General features: G+C 40.1%; 1 long non-coding RNA gene and 3 other non-coding genes across 5 annotated transcripts; all 4 read right to left on the bottom strand.

Annotated features, from left to right (window-relative positions):
* Positions 1 to 6,023: 6,023 nt before the first annotated feature.
* On the bottom strand, positions 6,024 to 16,137 carry LOC132395956 (uncharacterized). 2 transcript variants are annotated; one of them, XR_009512795.1, is made up of 10 exons: positions 16,009 to 16,137; positions 12,836 to 13,251; positions 11,935 to 12,027; positions 11,608 to 11,665; positions 11,026 to 11,075; positions 8,667 to 8,730; positions 8,094 to 8,117; positions 7,594 to 7,642; positions 6,705 to 6,783; positions 6,024 to 6,176 (listed from the first exon to the last, which is right to left on the bottom strand). It is a non-coding gene; the product is annotated as an uncharacterized LOC132395956 (long non-coding RNA). The 2 variants fall into 2 exon arrangements; XR_009512794.1 differs by lacking the exon at positions 16,009 to 16,137 and adding an exon at positions 15,609 to 15,994.
* LOC132396226 (small nucleolar RNA SNORA8) lies at positions 7,712 to 7,847 on the bottom strand. Its single transcript, XR_009512916.1, has one exon. It is a non-coding gene; the product is annotated as a small nucleolar RNA SNORA8 (small nucleolar RNA).
* Positions 8,838 to 8,972, bottom strand: LOC132396229 (small nucleolar RNA SNORA18). Its single transcript, XR_009512919.1, has one exon. It is a non-coding gene; the product is annotated as a small nucleolar RNA SNORA18 (small nucleolar RNA).
* Positions 11,773 to 11,898, bottom strand: LOC132396230 (small nucleolar RNA SNORA40). Its single transcript, XR_009512921.1, has one exon. It is a non-coding gene; the product is annotated as a small nucleolar RNA SNORA40 (small nucleolar RNA).
* Positions 16,138 to 18,258: the final 2,121 nt, after the last annotated feature.

Here is an 18,258-nt window from a genome sequence, read left to right as displayed (position 1 = left end):
TTTGTTTCAATCTTTAGACTCACATCTGGACATGAAATACCACATTATAATGAGTGAAATTCATTAAACATTTTATATTTTGCACTACATCACAGATCATGTCATTATAAGTAAAATTGGAAATCTGACTAAATACTCAGCCAATTATTTCACCTCCTGAATCTCTTCCTTTACCAACTAAGTGCATTCCAAAGTCTACCTGGGATTTGAAAATAATTAAAGCTCATGGGGAAAAACTTCAGAAGTTGAATTTGAACCACAAAAACCATTGGAAAAAAAACTTTCTTTCTGGCTTGCATGTCTTTGAAGTCTCCTTAGTAAATATAACCTCAAAGCAAAGCTGTGAACTGAAATATTGCTGGAAAAGTACAAAATACAAGAAACTTTATTGATAACATTTCAACTAAAAATAACTATAATAAAGAATTCAGCACCAACACTTGATTAAAACTATTGAATAAACTAGAAAAGCTTGCTTATTATGCAGCGGCACTGAATTTACAGAATATTTTATTGATTCCTTTTGCAAATTCCCTAAAGAATAAATGGTTTTGGTATAAACTACCATTTCAGATCATGCTGATGTTCTACAAAGGCACTTTTGAGATCATCTTTACTGGCTGCAAAATACTAGCCTGCAATTCTTTCCAGATGGCGCCACCTACTGTGAGCATGGAGTAAAAATTTCGAGGCAGCTCACAAATTCAGTATGGTATCCCTTTCATAAGAGTGAAAGTGACAATCAGTTCATAGAGACATAGAAAACCTACAGCATAATACAGGCCCCTTGGCCCACAAGGTTGTGCCGAACATGTCCCTAACTTAGAAATTACTAGGCTTACATATAGCCCTCTATTGTTTTAAGTTCCATGTACCCATCCAAAAGACCCTATTGTATCTGCCTCCACCACTGTTGCCGGCAGCTCATTCCATGCATTTACCACTCTCTGAGTAAAAATTTTACCCCTGACATCTCCTCTGTACCTGCTCCCCAGCACTTTAACCTGTGTCCTCTTGTGGCAACCATTTCAGCCCTGGGAAAAAGTCTCTGACTATTTGCACAATCAATGCCTCTCGTCACTATACACCTCTATCAAGTCACCTCTCATCTTCTGTCGCTCCAAGGAGAAAAGGCCGAGTTCAATAGACAGTAGGTGCAGGAGTAGGCCATTCGGCCCTTCTAGCCAGCACCACCATTCACTGTGATTATGGCTGATCATACACCCCGTTCCTGCCCTCTCCCCATATCCCTTGACCCCGCTATCTATAAGAGCTCTATCTCTCTCTTGAATGCATCCAGAGACTTGGCCTCCACTGCCTTCTGGAGCAGAGCATTCCACATATCCACCACTCTCTTTTCCGCATCTCTGTTCTAAATGGCCTACCCTATTCTTAAACTGTGGCCTCTAGTTCTGGACTCACCCATCAGCAAGAACATGCTTCCTGCCTCCAGTGTGTCCAATCCCTTAATAATCTTATATGTTTCAATCAGATCCCCTCTCATCCTTCTAAATTCCAGTGTATACAAGCCCAGTTGCTCCAATCTTTCAACATATGACAGTCCCGCCATTCCGGGAATTAACCTTGTGGACCTTTGCTGCACTCCCTCAATAGCAAGAATGTCCTTCCTCAAATTTGGAGACCAAAACTGCACACAATACTTCAGGTGTGGTCTCACCAGGGCCTTGTACAGCTGCAGAAGGACCTCTTTACTCCTATACTCAATTCCTTGTTATAAAAGCCAGCATGCCATTAGCTTTCTTCACTGCCTGCTGTACCTGCATGCTTGCTTTCATTGACTGATGTACAAGAACACCTAGATCTCGTTGTACTTCCTTTTCCTAACTTGACTCCATTTAGATAGTAATCTGCCTTCCTGTTCTTGCCACCAAAGTGGATAACCTCACATTTATCCACATTAAACTGCATCTGCCATACATTTGCCCACTCACCCAACCTGTTCAAGTCACCCTGCATTCTCATAACATCCTCCTAACATTTCACACTGCCACCCAGCTTTGTGTCATCGGCAAATTTGCTAATGTTACTTTTAATCCCTTCTTCTAAATCATTAATGTGTATTGTAAACAGCTGCGGTCCCAGCACCGAATCTTGTGGTACACCACTGGTCACAGCCTGCCATTCCGAAAGGGACCCATTAATCACTACTCTTTGCTTCCTGTCAGCCAGCCAATTTTCAATCCATGTCAGTACTCTGTCCCCAATACCATGTGCCCTAACTTTGCCCAATAATCTCTTATGTGGGACTTTATCAAATGCTTTCTGGAAGTCCAGGTACACTACATCCACTGGCTGTCCCTTGTCCATTTTCGTAGTCACATCCTCAAAAAACTCCAGATTAGTCAAGTATGATTTTCCCTTCATAAATCTACGCTAACTCGGACTGATCCTTCTACTGCCATCCAAATGTGTCATAATTTCCTCTTTTATAATTGACTCCAACATCTTTCCCACCACTGACATCGGGCTAACTGGTCTATAATTCCCTGTTTTCTCTCTCCCTCCTTTCTTGAAAAGTGGAACAACATTCACTCAACCTAATCTCACAAGGCACACTCCCCAATCCAGGCAACATCCTTGTAAATATCCTCTGCACCCTTTCAATGTCTTCCACATCCTTCCTGTAGTGAGGCGACCAGAACTGAGCACAGTACTCCCAAGTAAGGTCTGACCAGGGTCCTATATAGCTGCAACATTACCTCTTGGCTCCTGAATTCAATTCCACGATTGATGAAGGCCAATTCACCATATGCCTTCTTAACCGCAGAGTCAACCTACTCAGCTGCTTTGAGTGTCCTATGGACTCATACCCCGATCCCTCTGATCCTTCACACCTACCAAAATGAACCACTTCACATTTATCTGGGTTGCACTCCATCTGCCACTTCTCAGCCCAGTTTTGCATCCTATCAATGTCCCATTGTAACCTCTGACAGTCCTCCACACTATCCACACCTCCAACCTTTGTGTCATCAGCAAACTTACTAACCCATCCCTCCACTTCCTCATTCAGGTCATTTATAAAAATCATGGTCCCAGAACAGATCCCTGAGGCAGTCCACTGGTGACCGACCTGTCTACAACCACTCTGCCTTCTGTGGGCAAGCCAGTTACGGATCCACAAAGCAGTGTCCCCTTGGATCCCATGCCTCCTTACTTTCTGAATAAGCCTTGCATGGGGTACCTTATCAAATGGCTTGTTGAAAACCATATACATCTACTGCTCTTCCTTCATCAATGTATTTAATGATATTCTCAAAAAATTAAATCAGACTTGTAAGGCACGACCTGCCCTTGACAAAGCTGTACTGACTATTCCTATTATACCTCTCCAAATGTTCATAAATCCTGCCTCTCAGGATCTTCTCCATCAACTTACCAACCACTGAGGTAAGAATCACTGGTCTATCTCTACTCGCTTTCTTGAATAAAAGAACATTCACAACCCTCCAATTCACCAGAACCTCTCTTATCCCCATTGATGCAAGATCACCAGAGGCTCAGCAATCTCTTCACTCACAGTAGCCTGGGGTAATCTCATCTGGTCCCAGAGACTTATCCAACTTTATGCTTTCCAAAAGCTCCAGCACATCCTTTCTTAATATCTACATGCTCAAGCTTTTCCGTCTACAAGTCGTCACTACCATCACCAAGATCCTTTTCCATAGTATTAAGTATCTCTGCTATTTCCTCTGGTTCCATACACTTCCCCACCATCACTCTTGATAGGTCCTATTCTTTCACGTCTTATCCTGTTGCTCTCCACATACTTGGTAGAATGCCTTGTAATTAAAATTCTGCCTGCCAAGGCTCCTTCTGGCACTCTGAATTTCCTTAAGCTCCTTCCTGCTAGCCTTATAATCTAGATCTCTAATATTACCTAGCTCTCTAAAGTTTTTTTCTTGACTAGATTTACTACAGCCTTTGTACACCACGGTTCCTGTACCCTACCATAACTTCCCTGACTCATCGGAATGCACCTGTGCAGAACTCCACACAAATACATGCTGAACATGACACATTTCTTCCGTACTTTTCCGAGAAATTCAAGTGTTCAAGGGACTTGCCTGCAACTGATCACTTTGGTTCTTAACTGATTAGTATATTTTTCATCATAAGATTTAGGAAAACAAATTGTCCTCTAGTTCACACCAAGTTTGCCTCATCATAAATTATTCCTCCCCCCCCCCCCCCCCCGTGATTGTGTTGAAAAGGTCAAGCTGTCAAAATCCGTTTGCCACATCATAGTAAGCAGCTGACCTCTTAATAAGAGATCCTTGATTAAGGCCTCATCCCTGAAAAATCTACATTTATGTAGCCACATAGAATATGGTTTAAATGCACTTACAGCCCATCTCATTAATCGAGCACTAGGCCCAATTCCTTATGCCTTTCCTAGTCTCACACTTTACACATTGTGCTTCTACCTCTGGCTGTTTACTCCTCAGATCCACTTTTTGACCGACCCAAAATCCCTATCATTAGAAAAAAATCTTTTGACATATCAAAAATAGCCCATGAAGCAGACCATTGAGAATGATTCAGCACATGTTGTTTGTATGCACTTACTGCAGAAGCATTATTTTGGTGGTTTAGAACTATTTTTGAACCACTTGAAACAATTTTTTTTTGGCAATAACTTGTTCCATAGGTGCCCATGTTTTAATAACCAAAATGGGAAAATGCTTGATAGGACAATGTGCACGACAGCTATTTCTGGGTCTGATTCTACATCCTTTGTTTAAAAAAAGGCATTGTACAAAGTTTGTATAAGTAATTGCTAGTTACCAAACGAGCAATTCTCCATCTAATCCATTGAAGGACAGCTACTGCCCTCCAATGGCACATTTCACCGTTGCACTCAATACAAGATTACCCGAAGTGATAAATCTGCACATTACAATTTAGTTTTATTACAAATGCAGTGACATTTAACATTCAAGTCTTTGCATAAAACAGTTAACTTGAATATGGTAATTAAATTTAGCCAACAATTTTATGATTGACCTTCCTTCTAGATTTGTCTATGTTTTGGCATTCATACTCCCAATCCAAAAATCAGTTCAAGATGTTCTCTTTCAGTAGACTGCTTCAGATCTGTGGTAACACAATTAGCACACTGAAGAGAAATTTAGTTCTCTGTATTAAATGGTGAAAGCACAACCACCTTCATGTAATTGTTAATCATTCAAGATACACTTCATTTAAAGTGCAATAGGGCATAAATTCATAATCAAAATCATGTTTAATATCACATTGTGACATTTGTTTTACTCTGCAGCAGTATCAAGCAATACAAATAGAAACTGAAGTGTGTATTAAATAAGTAGTGCAAAAGCATAATGTAGTGACATGGTTTTAATGTCCATTCAGAAAGCTGATGGCTGAGGGGGAAAAAAACTTTTTGAATTACCTTCAGGTTTCTGTTCTTCCTTCCTGATGAACAAGAGGGCATATCCTGGGTGGTGGAGATCCTTAATGTTGGACGCAGCCTTTGAGGTGCGAGTACTTGAATACGTCTTGGCTACTAGCCTAATGCCCATGATGGAGCTGATCAACTTATTTTAACAACTTTCCGTCATTTACTATGCTCTTGTGCAGAAGCACTCCCCCATATCAAACAGTGATGCAACCAGTCAGAATGCTCTCCATAGTACATCGCAGTGTTTTAAAAAAACTAGTTTAGCCCAGTATATATTTTCCTGTTACACATTCTCACAACCCCAGATGTTCCAAAAAATCTGTCCTATATGGTCCATCCCTCATCTGCAGGTTGGCTTGCAAATATTGTCATTGTAGTTTATTAGGTTAACAATGCCATTCAATAAACAATTTTAACACTGTGGACTTGTGTGACATTTGTTCAAATGCACATAATAATTTTGTTTGGGTCTCATTTACAAAATCAAAATGCTACAAGCAGTTCAGGCAAGTAATTCTTTTATTTTTGTTTGATTTGTCAGAATTATAAACTGTATACCTTTACATAAAATTGAGCTATGTAAACAAGGTTTTCACTTTTTGGTGTGCACTTTTAATACTTTCTTTGAATGATCTACCAATTTAACCACAACTTTCAGATGCAGAGTGATTAACCTCTGTGAAACGACGAGTCCAAAGTTCATTGTACCAATCTTCTGGCTTTGTATGTGACCCTAAAAGCAATAAAGTAAAATAATTCAGACATTTCTGGCCAAGTTTATGGAGAGAAGAAATTTGCCCATTTACTAATTGTTTTAGTCATAACATAGCAATACTGAAGTCAGTGCATGTTAAAATGAAAGTTTCTTTGATAAGACAGTAGCTTTTGCCTAACAGTAGTAAAGGTTTTGACTGTAACCAAACAGAAAAAGTACAGCCAGGCAGATTAAGTTGATGATCCACCCCTCCAAAGCTTTAGAAATGACATTTAAGTGGCTTATGTTACCATTGCTTGTAACTGAAATTTTAGTGCTTCATATGTAACCCCAGACACTGAAGACATCTGTGTATCCTGCGAGCATAGACTGCAAAACACAAGTCTGCAGTAACTAAACACAGGATTATACTATTTGGTCATTGCGTTGAGAGTTGGTGGATTTTTGCCCAAAAACTCCCCTTGAAATGACCCAAGATCAAACTGCCAGCTTAATAAACTGCTTCCCTTTAAGAGTATCCAAAAGCTAGTTGTAGAAGATAATTACCTTGTTTCTTTAAAAAGTAGGGAAATATCCCAAGCATTATTCACCATCTTGAAATCTTCCACTCAGGTCACAACTTCAACTGCAAGCAGCCAAAGTGAAATAATGCATATTAAAAACTATTTCCCAGAACTGATTATACGTGTAGTTCCCACCCCCGCAAACCTGTTCCTATACATTTATTTCACAGTCAGCAGTAGGCTGAGAGTCAACAAAATCTTTACCTAAGTAGTTGTAGCAAGGTACAAAAGTTAAACTAAAGTGGTATTGAAAGGTGGCAGTAAGTGTTCCCAACCAATTGCCTTACAAAGAACTACAACCAGTTGGGATGGCTTTACTTTATGGTCATCTCCACAGCAGAACAGAAACTGTATTTCTGATAGCCTTGGTAAGTGACCAGCAAAATACTTTGCCAACCAAATCAAAATATTTAACTTGAGTAACAGCCTAAGTCAGGAACTTTCATGAACAAATTTTACACTTCCCTAAAAGATTTAAATTGTTAGGGATCATTCTAGTCAACTAAAAACTAGAAGCAAACTTCAGGAAATAAAACCTGTATACAATGTATCTTCCAAGTGATGCTTGGTAGCTTGTGAAACTAATCACTGGGTGGTGGGACACTGAAAAAGCAATCTGCCATCTTCCTGTTAGTACACTGATAAAGGTGTATTCCTGTCAACAGGACAGATCTGTTTTGCCAATAAAGTTTACCTATCAAAGTGTTAAATGTGACCATAACAATTAAAACTGTAGTTAATTGTTACTTTATGCTAGGTATAAAACATCATATTGGGAGAATAATTCTCTTTGATCCTCCTGGAAGTTTGTTGTGTGAGTAAACAAGTTGTTTCCAGTTACAGCTTCCATTTTAGTCAGTCACGATACTCACCTTAAAAGAATGCAGTGATCATTTCTGTTGATGCACAATATTCAAATACCTATAAAGAATATTATTGGGTCAGCCAAATACTTCCAAAATACAAGTTGATAGGCTTAAAAATAGTGGCTTATGTATCAACCAGAAATACCAGGTCAACAAACATATTGAGCATGTCAACCAACGATGCCAAGTGGTGAATTACTGTAGCACTGCTTTATGAACAGCCCAACAGAAATACTGCTGGGTGCAGATACAACAATGCAATCTAACAAAAATAATCTAAAAATTTATATTAAAACCCAAGGCATGCAAACATTAAATTCCAAATACAAGTTGCATCAATATTAGAATGTTGCTTATAAACTTGGTCACTACATTTAATATTAAATATACCTGTATTTTCCCCCAGTTTCATTGAGCAAAAAAAAACCCAGAGCTATAATGCTTTAGCATATGGTCTCTGAACACCATATCCACTTTATTCATTCTAGCTTCAAACAAAAACTTACCTTAAGACAGGAAGCGATCCTAACCTTTAAACAATAAAAGATCACATTAGATGCAACATACTCAAATTAAAATGCCAGAACTCAGAAAAACTACTGTCAACTACAGTTCTGTTCAGAACATTGAAATATGCACACTGTCTTTCACACAGCAGTTGAACAGAAAAATCATCACAACAGAACCAGTCTTTCACAAACCCAGGAATTACACAAGCTAATGAACATGAGTCAATCCATCTGGCTAGAAGTTGCCAAATATAATGTTTTTTTAAAAAATCAGAAATGGCACTAAAATTACTATTATTTTTGATACTGGCAGGATACTGCAGGAAAGGTCAGCAGGATTCTCCCCACCCAAAAAAAAAATCAGCCTACATTAGACAAGAGCTTTTAACAGGGGTTGTCTATGAATGGGGGTTCTAATGCTCACGGCTCTGCCAATAGAACATTGAATGCTGCAGGCCAGTAAGGTAGCCCAGGCAGTAGGCATGCTTGTTTGGCTGAAAAACAAGCTATAGGCAAGAGAAAGAATCCAAATGGATATGATATCTCTAGAGCATGGCTTCAAACTCTTACCTGAATACAACATATTCAGAAGCGTATTCTTACACCAGAGACTTGAACTGACGTGAATTCAGACCTTAAAAAAAACAAATACAATATGTAAATCCTCATTTGTTTTCTACATCCTTCTGAATTACCAATAAATCTTAGCTTACTTTGACCAATTTTCATGGGCTAACAAGCTTATGTTTTGTAGCTTAATCCCAAAGGGCTAACAGCAGTAGTCCAGTAGGTAAAGCAAACACTACAAGTTTATTCTTTGAGGCATTTCCAACAACACAGATCTACTGTAAAGAAATAGTTGGGATAGGCCTCATTTTCAGTAAGTGCCACTTAATTTTAAGACCTTAAGAGATCAGAGAACAATTAGGTAATTTGGCCCATTAAGCCTGCTCATGGTTAACAAAAGGTGAGAGTGTTCATTTCTTACCTAAGTGCATGACCATACACTTCCTGACACTATATTCCACCTGCAATTTCTTCACCCATTCTCCTGTCCTTCTGTAGCCTACTTCAACACTACCTGCCCTCCCTCACCTATCGTCTGCAAGCTTACCAACAAAGCTATCAATTCCATCATCCAAATCCAGAAATTACAGCCAGTGCTGCTCTTGTCCTCGCCGCTGGTATCCCCTTCCAATCAATTTTGCCTGCTCCTTTCTCATACATCTAATTCCCTTTACTCCACTGTAATACTGGTACTAATTTTAGCCTTTTCTCAGATTTAAAGGTTCTTTTACCTTAAACTCCCTAATCAATTTTGATTCATTGCACAACACCCAATTCAGAACAACTGATCCCTCAGTGGGTTCAACCAAGAGCTCTTCCAAAAAGACATCTCATTGGCATTATTAAAGTCCTCTTCCTGGAATCCAGCACCAACTTTATTTTTCCAAAATCTACCTGCATACTGAAATCTCCCATGTCTATTCTAACATTGCCCTTTTGGCAATTTTGTATCACATTGATACAAAATGAGACTTCTATATCCAGTGTAATAATTTTGTACTAAGCACACAACCCTAAGAGACACAAATCAGCAGGAAGGTTGAGCAGAGGAATGACAGACAGAATTCAATTTGGGCAAGCAAGGTAATGTCTGTTGTGTTGTTATGCAATAGTGACCAGAAATAGGCCAGTATTGGAAGTGGGACAAAGTCAGGAAAATCTAGGATAAAGCCAGGCATCTCAGTCAGCAAGGACAAGTCTATTTGAAAATTGATCTTCATGCAGATAATGAACAACCTTTCAACTGCTCATTAGAAGCAATAATGTTCCTACAATTTCTCAAGACACTATCATTAATATCCAACTACACAGCTGGAAGCACAAATGGATCAATTCAACTGTGTACTTGACTATTTATTAATTGCTGCAAGTTTTCTTCTATTACGATTTGTCAATGACCTGCACTTCAGTTTTTGCCAATCTCAAAGTTAAATTTCATTTCATGAATATAAAATTGACACTGCTTTTTCATGCCAGTCATATCACACTAACCCCAAAGCCCTATCCTATTAGTTGACCTCACAGACCTGCAGGTTTAGTGCCCATACATTGATCTTCATAATGGCCTTTGTAACAAGGGGAGTTGAGTATAGGAGCAAAAAAGTCCTTCTGCAGTTGTACAGGGTCATGGTGAGACCACACCTGGAGTATTGTGTCGTTTTGGTCTCCAAATTTGAGGAAGGACATTCTTGTGGGAGTGCAGTGTAGGTTCACGAGGTTAATTCCTGGGATGGCGAGACTGTCATATGTTGAAAGATTGGAGCGACTGGGCTTGTATACACGGGAAGTTAGAAGGATGAGAGGGGATCTGATCGAAACATATTATTAAGGGATTGGACACACTAGATAGAGGCAGGAAACAGGTTCCCGATGTTGGGGGTCCAGAACCAGAGGACACAGTTTAAGGGGTAGGCCATTTAGAAGAGAGTTGAGGAAAAATTTTTCCACCCAGAGTTGTGGATCTACAGAATGCTCTGCCTCAGAATGCAGTGGAGGCCAATTCTCTGGATACTTTCAAGGAAGAGTTAGGATAGAGCTCTTAAAGTTGGCAGTCAAGGGATATGGGGAGAAGGCAGGAATGGGGTACTGACTGTCAATGATCAGCCATGATCACAGTGAATGGCGGTGCTGGCTTAAAGGGCCAAATGGCCTACTCCTGCACCTGTTATCTATTGATGCATTTTTACCCAAACATCAACACTTCTCTATTTTATAATTCACTACTTTACCAGATTGCAGTGAAATCTGGATTTAGATTCTGTGACCAAATATCCATATGGTGCTACAGAATACACTTTACATGCCACCAAGACACCGTTACCATTATACTCTAGCATTTTAAGTTTAGATTAATTGGAGATACCTCAGTAGTTAGGGTGACCTCAGAATCCATTCCAGGTGGTGTGATCCCATCTAGGGGAATCCAACAAGAAAACATTCAGAAACTATTTTGACAGAGGTAATCTCAGCTAATATATTCAGTTTGCATCAAAGAACTAGCAGAACATAGTTTGTAACATGTTCAGAATGGCCTAATCATTCACTGTCAATCAGAGCAGTTGAACATTTTGGCACTCATCACAACTTAATAGCAGAGGGGAAGAGTGATGAATGAAAACAGAATTCAAATTACTGCAATTCAAAGATCCATTTTAACACAAGTAACAGATTCAGAGTAACCTGAATTATAAAACGAGCTCACAATTAGTGAGCTTCTTACTAACAGTTTAGAAAACTTGTAGAATTAAAGGAACTTTGCAAATTTAGAATGCAAACTGAGTTTTTGAAGCAAGTTTTTAAATTTGCTGAAATATTAGGAACATAGTGTATTTGCATTGAAATCATCCAAAATCTTCCATTTTTAAAAAGAATCACCAATTTAGCCATTGCTTTCACTTAAAACTAGAATTCCCGTTAACTTCCATGTACTGTAGTAAAAAATTACCATGTAGTCACACCACTGTTCTGCAGGTCTTCTTTTGTATAAGGCGGCCATTGTCCATCTTTAGATAAAAGTAATAAACAATTAACTTTCCTGCACCATTTGTAGGAATGGCTCAAATGCAACATTGTATATTAATTTGGCAACATATTGAGAAAAACAAAGAAATATGTTCTTTCTTGTCAGTAACACAACTGGCAAGGTATAACCAGATGTGGGTTGCAAAGAAAGATTACTTTCAGCACTCCGTTCTAGATTTATCTATTAACAAGACAAAACTCTGAACTGCATGCTAGTCTCCAGATTTTATCTTAATATACAATTTCTCACCTGTATACTACATATTCTGAAACTTCGACAATTGATCTTGATTCCAGCATTCTAGTCCAACAATTTTACTTTGATTTATTGAACAAGATACACCTGCAGCAGGAAGATTCAGAATTATTAATTTCACATGTAAGCACACCCCATCATGTCTAATCACAACACTTTGTGATTGGATTAGGTAGCTTTCTTTTTAATCTGCAAAATCCTCAAATGGAAGTAACATTTACAAGAAAATCTGCACATGCCTGTCGAGTTCCCCGAGAATTTTGTGTTGCTTGGATTTAAGTTATTTTGCCATAGACTGGGCAAAATGGAAGCAAAACTATTAAAACTCCACAAACAGTAGCAATGTAAATTTCCTGGTTTCTGAAGCAGAATCCCCTCTATATGAGAGGAGGTATTAACAGAATACCTTAAAGGCAATGCACTGCATTAAATTTAGAGGTGCATCAGCAAACTAACAATTTTGCAGTTAAAAGAAAATCATAACTGTATAAAAATATTTAGGTGAAGCAGCTATGTGCAAGGAAAGCCAATTAATGTTTCATACCAATTATTCAGAATAACCAGGAATGGTAAAGTAGCTTGGTACTGAGAAGTTCTGAATTGGGGATATCTGATAATAAGGTTGGTCGGTTCCATCTGAGGGGAATAACAATTTTTGGCTATGTATACATCTCTAGTTAGAAAATGAGATAGCATTGCACCAGTTGTAGCTTTGTGTGCTATCATACTTTTCTGCAATCATTGCAGCATCTTCTAGTGTAGCGAAAATCTCACTCCATATTGCTACTAGCCTAGCCGAAGCACTCACTCCAGTAACCCTTAAGCTATTGAAGCTGTCAAATCATACCAAATAACACAAATCATAGCCTATATAAAGTAGAAATAATGTATGTACCGGAATTGAGAAGACAGTGAGCACACTGCTGATGGTGTCCTTATTTCGTTGACCACGATCAAAACGCTTAACTTACGTGCAGTTTTACCTAAGCGTTAGGACTCACAAAATAAATCACAATGAAGCACAGGTGCTCACAGGCACTTGTTTAAGCAATGGCAGCTTGATGCTGAATGCAGTTCTGGGGGAGGAGCTTGGCTGCTCAGGCACGCACTGCCTTTTCTTGTAAAAGTGCAAGCAGGTAACTAATGTAGGTCTTTCGTAAAAGCAAATGTTCGGAAAACGGGCTACTTGTACACTGCTTCTTAATAAGATTCTTTGCGTTATGGCTCTCCATTCTGAAGCAAAGTGATTCAGCTATTGCAGATCTGAATCTACTCTACTCTTCTCTCTCCTGTTGTGCACCACCACAGTACCTGAAAGAGAAAGAAAAAAAATCACATTAACATTGCTGGTGAAAAAAAGCACCTGCTGCAAAGGTGATATAAATGTAGGTATACAAGACACAAATGTGAAACAGTACATGAAATCAGAAGTACATCTTATGTAATGTATAGTTTAGGAAGTTTGCAGATGACACAAAGCTGGACGGCGGTGTCAGCTGTGAGGAGAATGCAAAGAGGATGCAGGGTCACTTGGAGTGGGCAAATTCATGGCAGATGCAATTTAATGTGGATAATTGTGAGGTGATCCACTTTGGTAGCAAGAACAGGTAACCAGATTATCTGAATGGTGGCCAATTAGGAAAAGGGGAGGTGCAACAAGACCTGGGTGTCATTGTACACCAGTCATTGAAGGTGGGCATACAGGTACAGCAGGCAGTGAAAAAGGCAAATGTTATGTTGGCATTCATAGCAAAAGGATTTGAGTACAAGAGCAGGGAGGTTCTAATGCAGTTGTACAAGGCCTTGGTGAGACCACACCTATAGTATTCTGTGCAGTTTTGATCCCCGAGTCTGAGGAAAGACATTCGCATTCTTGCCAGACGGAGTACAAAGAAGGTTCACCAGATTGATTCCTGGGATGGCAGGACTTTCATATGAATAAAGACTGGATCGACTAGGCTTGTACTCACTGGAATTTAGATTGAGGGGGGCATCTCATTGAAATGTATAAAATTCTAAAGGGATTGGACAGGCTAGATGCAGGAAGATTGTTTCCGACGTTGGGGAAGTCCAGAACAAGGGGTCACAGTTTAAGGATAAAGGGGAAGCCTTTGAGGACCGAGATGAGGAAAAACTTCTTCAGAGTGGTGAATCTGTGGAATCCCCTGCCACAGTAAACAGTTGAGGCCGGTTCATTGGCTATATTTAACAGGGAGCTAGTTAAGGCCTTTGTGGCTAAAGGGATCCGGGGGGATGGAGAAAAAGCAGGTACAGGGTTCTGAGTTGGATGATCAGCCATGATCATACTGAATGGCAGTGCAGGCTCAAAGGGCCAAATGGCCTACTCCTGCCTCTATTTTCTATGTATAGTCACCGTGTGTCACTACCAGTAATAGATAACATTTGTCAAGATGCTAATTTTAACAACTTTTCCGAGAAAGATAGTCTGAGCTATATTCTCACGGATTTCCAAAGTGTCAATAATAACAGAACCATCAGTTTGAAGTAGAATGCTTTATTCTGTGCTATGTATAATCTTGAAGTGTGTTTTAGCATGGGATTATAAATCGAGTGATAACACACTGAAAGCTACCACCGCAGCAATGCTATCACATATTTTCTAGCACTAGGGGTGTATACCTTGCCAAAAATCACTAAGAATTATTCACCCCAGATGGTACTGGTGGCCCAAATTTGAGGTCCTGACTCACAGTCTACAAGTTCTTGACTTGAATGATGAACAGGTTTCCATACACTGTACCTGTTGACCATTTCCAGCATCAAGATGCGAACATCACATAATGCAATCTTTAAATATTTGACCACAGGTCATACATCCCTGCATGTAAGCAAGGAGGGCCTTTCACATATAGGAACATTTTGATGTGCAACTTTAGTTGTCAGATCAGTATTATCAACAAAATTGCTTATTCATATAAGATTAACATGCAGTAGTGATACAATGACAACAGAACTGCACAACTATTTAACCACACATCTGCAATTCTAGCAACAAATTCAGCGACAGCTGTGTTGTAAGGTGAGCCTCCAAAAAATGAGTTTCTAACAGAGTTTCCATTTGCATTGTAATCATCCACTGCTTTTAGTACCTTTCAGATCACAAAACTAGAATTCAAGGAAGAAGGGCTGCAGTGGTAATAGAATAACCGAGTTAGAATTAAGAAAGCAAGTGGGTTTCGGTTAACTGAGCTATTGGCTAATCGGGGCAGCCGCTTATTTGGGACAGATTTGCCGGAGTTTCCAACGTGCGTTCAAAGAACTGATTTATGTCACTGATGGATGGCGAGAAGCAAGCAGTTTTGCTCAAATTCGGTATTGCTTTGCTCATGTTTCAAAAATTCAGGCTCAAGAGATACCAGAAACAGGTGGAAATGAAAATGAAGATTTCACTACTTCACTGTAGAAGAGAATCTGATACAAAAGGTAATCAAGTATTTCAGCAAGCAAATTTTTTAAGTTGAAAGGAAAAACTGAAGATGCTGTAAAACTGAAAGATGGTGGGAACTCGGGTTAGGTAGCGTATGAGTTGTTTTGCTTGTTGGCCTTTGGCAAGATTCTTTAAAGCCAGAAATAAGAAACTACAGACGTTGGAATTGGGAGCATCAATCTACTAGAGGAATTCAAGCAGCAACTATAATATCTAATACCTTCCTCCCACAGATACTGCTCGACTCGCTCAGTTCCCCCAGCAGGTAACTTGGTACTTAAAACTAGGCCACACGATCTGTATCCATTTTCAGATTTACGTTCTTGCAACCTTTCGTTAACACGCGGGCGCGTTGTTATAACAGTTCGAGTCATGCACAAGGAAAATAAGCCAGGAACCCGACACGTGTAACAGGCCTCATTATCATCGATACAACGGACAACCTGCAGCGATGGAAGCAGAGCCTGTGTTGCTTTGGCCGCGGCCCGGGGGAAAGCGAGTCCGAGAGTAAGCACCAACACCCTCCAACGAGAACGGGTCCGCGGCAGGAAGAGGCCTCCCGTGCCCCTAACCACGACACGAGGGCCCGGGAGAACGGAACGGAACGGACGGCCACCTACCTTCGGCTCCCACCGCGGCGCCAACTGAGGGCGAACGGAGGCGGGCGCGCCTTTTTATACCCACACACCAACTTGAGTGATCTGACCCTAACTATTTCCCCACTTCACCTCCACACACCCCCCCCCGGCTCAATCACGCTTAGCACACTTCATTATTGCATTTAGTTATTATTTTTTATTCAGGAGACCCATGAGGCTTCGCGCCACGATCCAGCGCATGCGCATTCGGGTGGGGAGGCACTCTGCGGGTCAGGCAGCGTCTATGGAGAGGATGCCGTCCGACCTGCTGAGTTCATCCATCTTGATTGGACCGCAGCATCTGCAGCAGTGTACTTTGTGTTTATCAATGGAGAGGAATAAGCAGTCGACATCTCGGGACGACCAGAATCTTTTTTGTTTCTGGTTGGGGCTAACCGCCCAGGGCAGGTTTTCAATTATTTAGAGCATATACTTGCCTCCAATCGCCTTAAAATTATGCCCTCTCGTATTAGCCATTTCTGCCCTGGGGAAAAGTCTCTGGCTGCCCATTCTATCCATCTATGCCACTTATTATCTTACACACCTCTATTAAGTCACCGCACACCCTCCTTTGCCGCAGGGCGAAAACTCACAGAACCATTCCTTCTAAGACATGCTGTCTAATCCAGGCAGCATCCTGGTAAATCTCTGCATCCTCACTGAAGATTCCCCATTCTTTCCATCTTTCATTCATTTATCGATAGTTCTTTATAATCACTAACCCGCAACTATCAGTCAAACTAGCCCTATTTATAGAAGATCTAGAAAGGCAGAAGATTGGGACTGGAAGGGAAAAAAAATGGATCAGCCATGATGAAACGGCGGAGCAGACTCAATGGGCCAAATGGCTTAATTCTGCTCCTATATATAATGGTCTAAATAGCCACTAACTTAAAAAATAACCATGGCAGATCTTTAAAAATATTATGATTGAAGGTGAAAGGTTTCCATTTTATCTTATAAGTCAGGCCACCCAGTATCCAAAATTCATGCCCAATGTGAATAATTATGACAGTGTATTTCATAAAAATATCTGGCTAACACTGGAATAACATGAGTATTTACTGTATTTGTGTACTATTGCCATTACAGTTTTTGAGCCAAAATACTGTAGGAAATGCCGTTCACTGATTGAAATATGATAACAAAAACAGTGGATTGCAACACAAAAGTACGGAGGCACTTGGTTAGGTAGCATCTATGCAAGGAAAAGGTTCAAAGGTCAAATTTAATGTCAGAGAAATGTATAAACATGCAAAACCCCATTTCCTGAAAAGTTGGGATATTTTCCAAAATACAATAAAAACAAAAATCTGTGATATGTTAATTCACGTGAACCCTTATTTAACTGACAAAGGTACAAAGAAAAGATTTTCAATAGTTTTACTGACCAACTTAATTGTATTTTGTAAATATACACAAATTTAGAATTCGATGGCTGCAACACACTCAACAAAAGTTGGGACGGAAGCATGTTTACATCACCTCTCCTTCTAATAACACTTTTTAATCGTTTTGGAACTGAGGATACTAATTGTAGTAGATTTGCAATTGGAAATTTTGTCCATTCTTTCTTTATATAAGACTTCAGCTGCTCAACAGTCCGTGGTCTCCGTTGTCTGATTCTCCTCTTCATGATGTGCCATACATTTTCAATAGGAGATAGATCTGGACTGGCAGCAGGCCAGTCAAGCACACGCACTCTGTGTCTACAAAACCACGCTGTTGTAGCCCGTGCAGAATGTGGTCAGGCATTGTCCTGCTGAAATAAGCATGGACATCCCGGAAAGAGATGTCACCTTGAAGGCAACATATGTCTAAAATCCTAATATACGCCTCAGAGTCAATGGTACCTTCACATACATGCAACTCACCCATGCCGTGGGCACGGATGCACCCCCATACCATCACAGATGCTGGCTTTTGCACTTTTCGCTGTTAACAATCAGGATGGTCGTTTTCATCTTTGGCACGGAGAACTCGATGCCTGTTTTTTCCGAAAACTAGCTGAAATGTGGACTCATCTGACCACAGCACACGGTTCCACAGTCTTTCTGTCCATCTGAGATGAGCTCGGGCCCAGAGAACTCACCGGCGTTTCTGCATAGAGTTGATGTATGGCTTCCTCCTTGCGTAATACAGTTTCAAGTTGCATTTCTGGATGCAGCGATGGACTGTGTTAAGTGACAATAGTTTTCTGAAGTACTCTGGAGCCCAGGTAGCTATAATTGT

This window comes from Hypanus sabinus, chromosome 6 (genome assembly GCF_030144855.1).
Source record: "Hypanus sabinus isolate sHypSab1 chromosome 6, sHypSab1.hap1, whole genome shotgun sequence".
Classification (NCBI taxonomy): Eukaryota; Metazoa; Chordata; class Chondrichthyes; order Myliobatiformes; family Dasyatidae; genus Hypanus; species Hypanus sabinus.
Note: the sequence above shows the minus strand (reverse complement) of the source record. Positions and strands in the feature narration are given on the sequence as shown.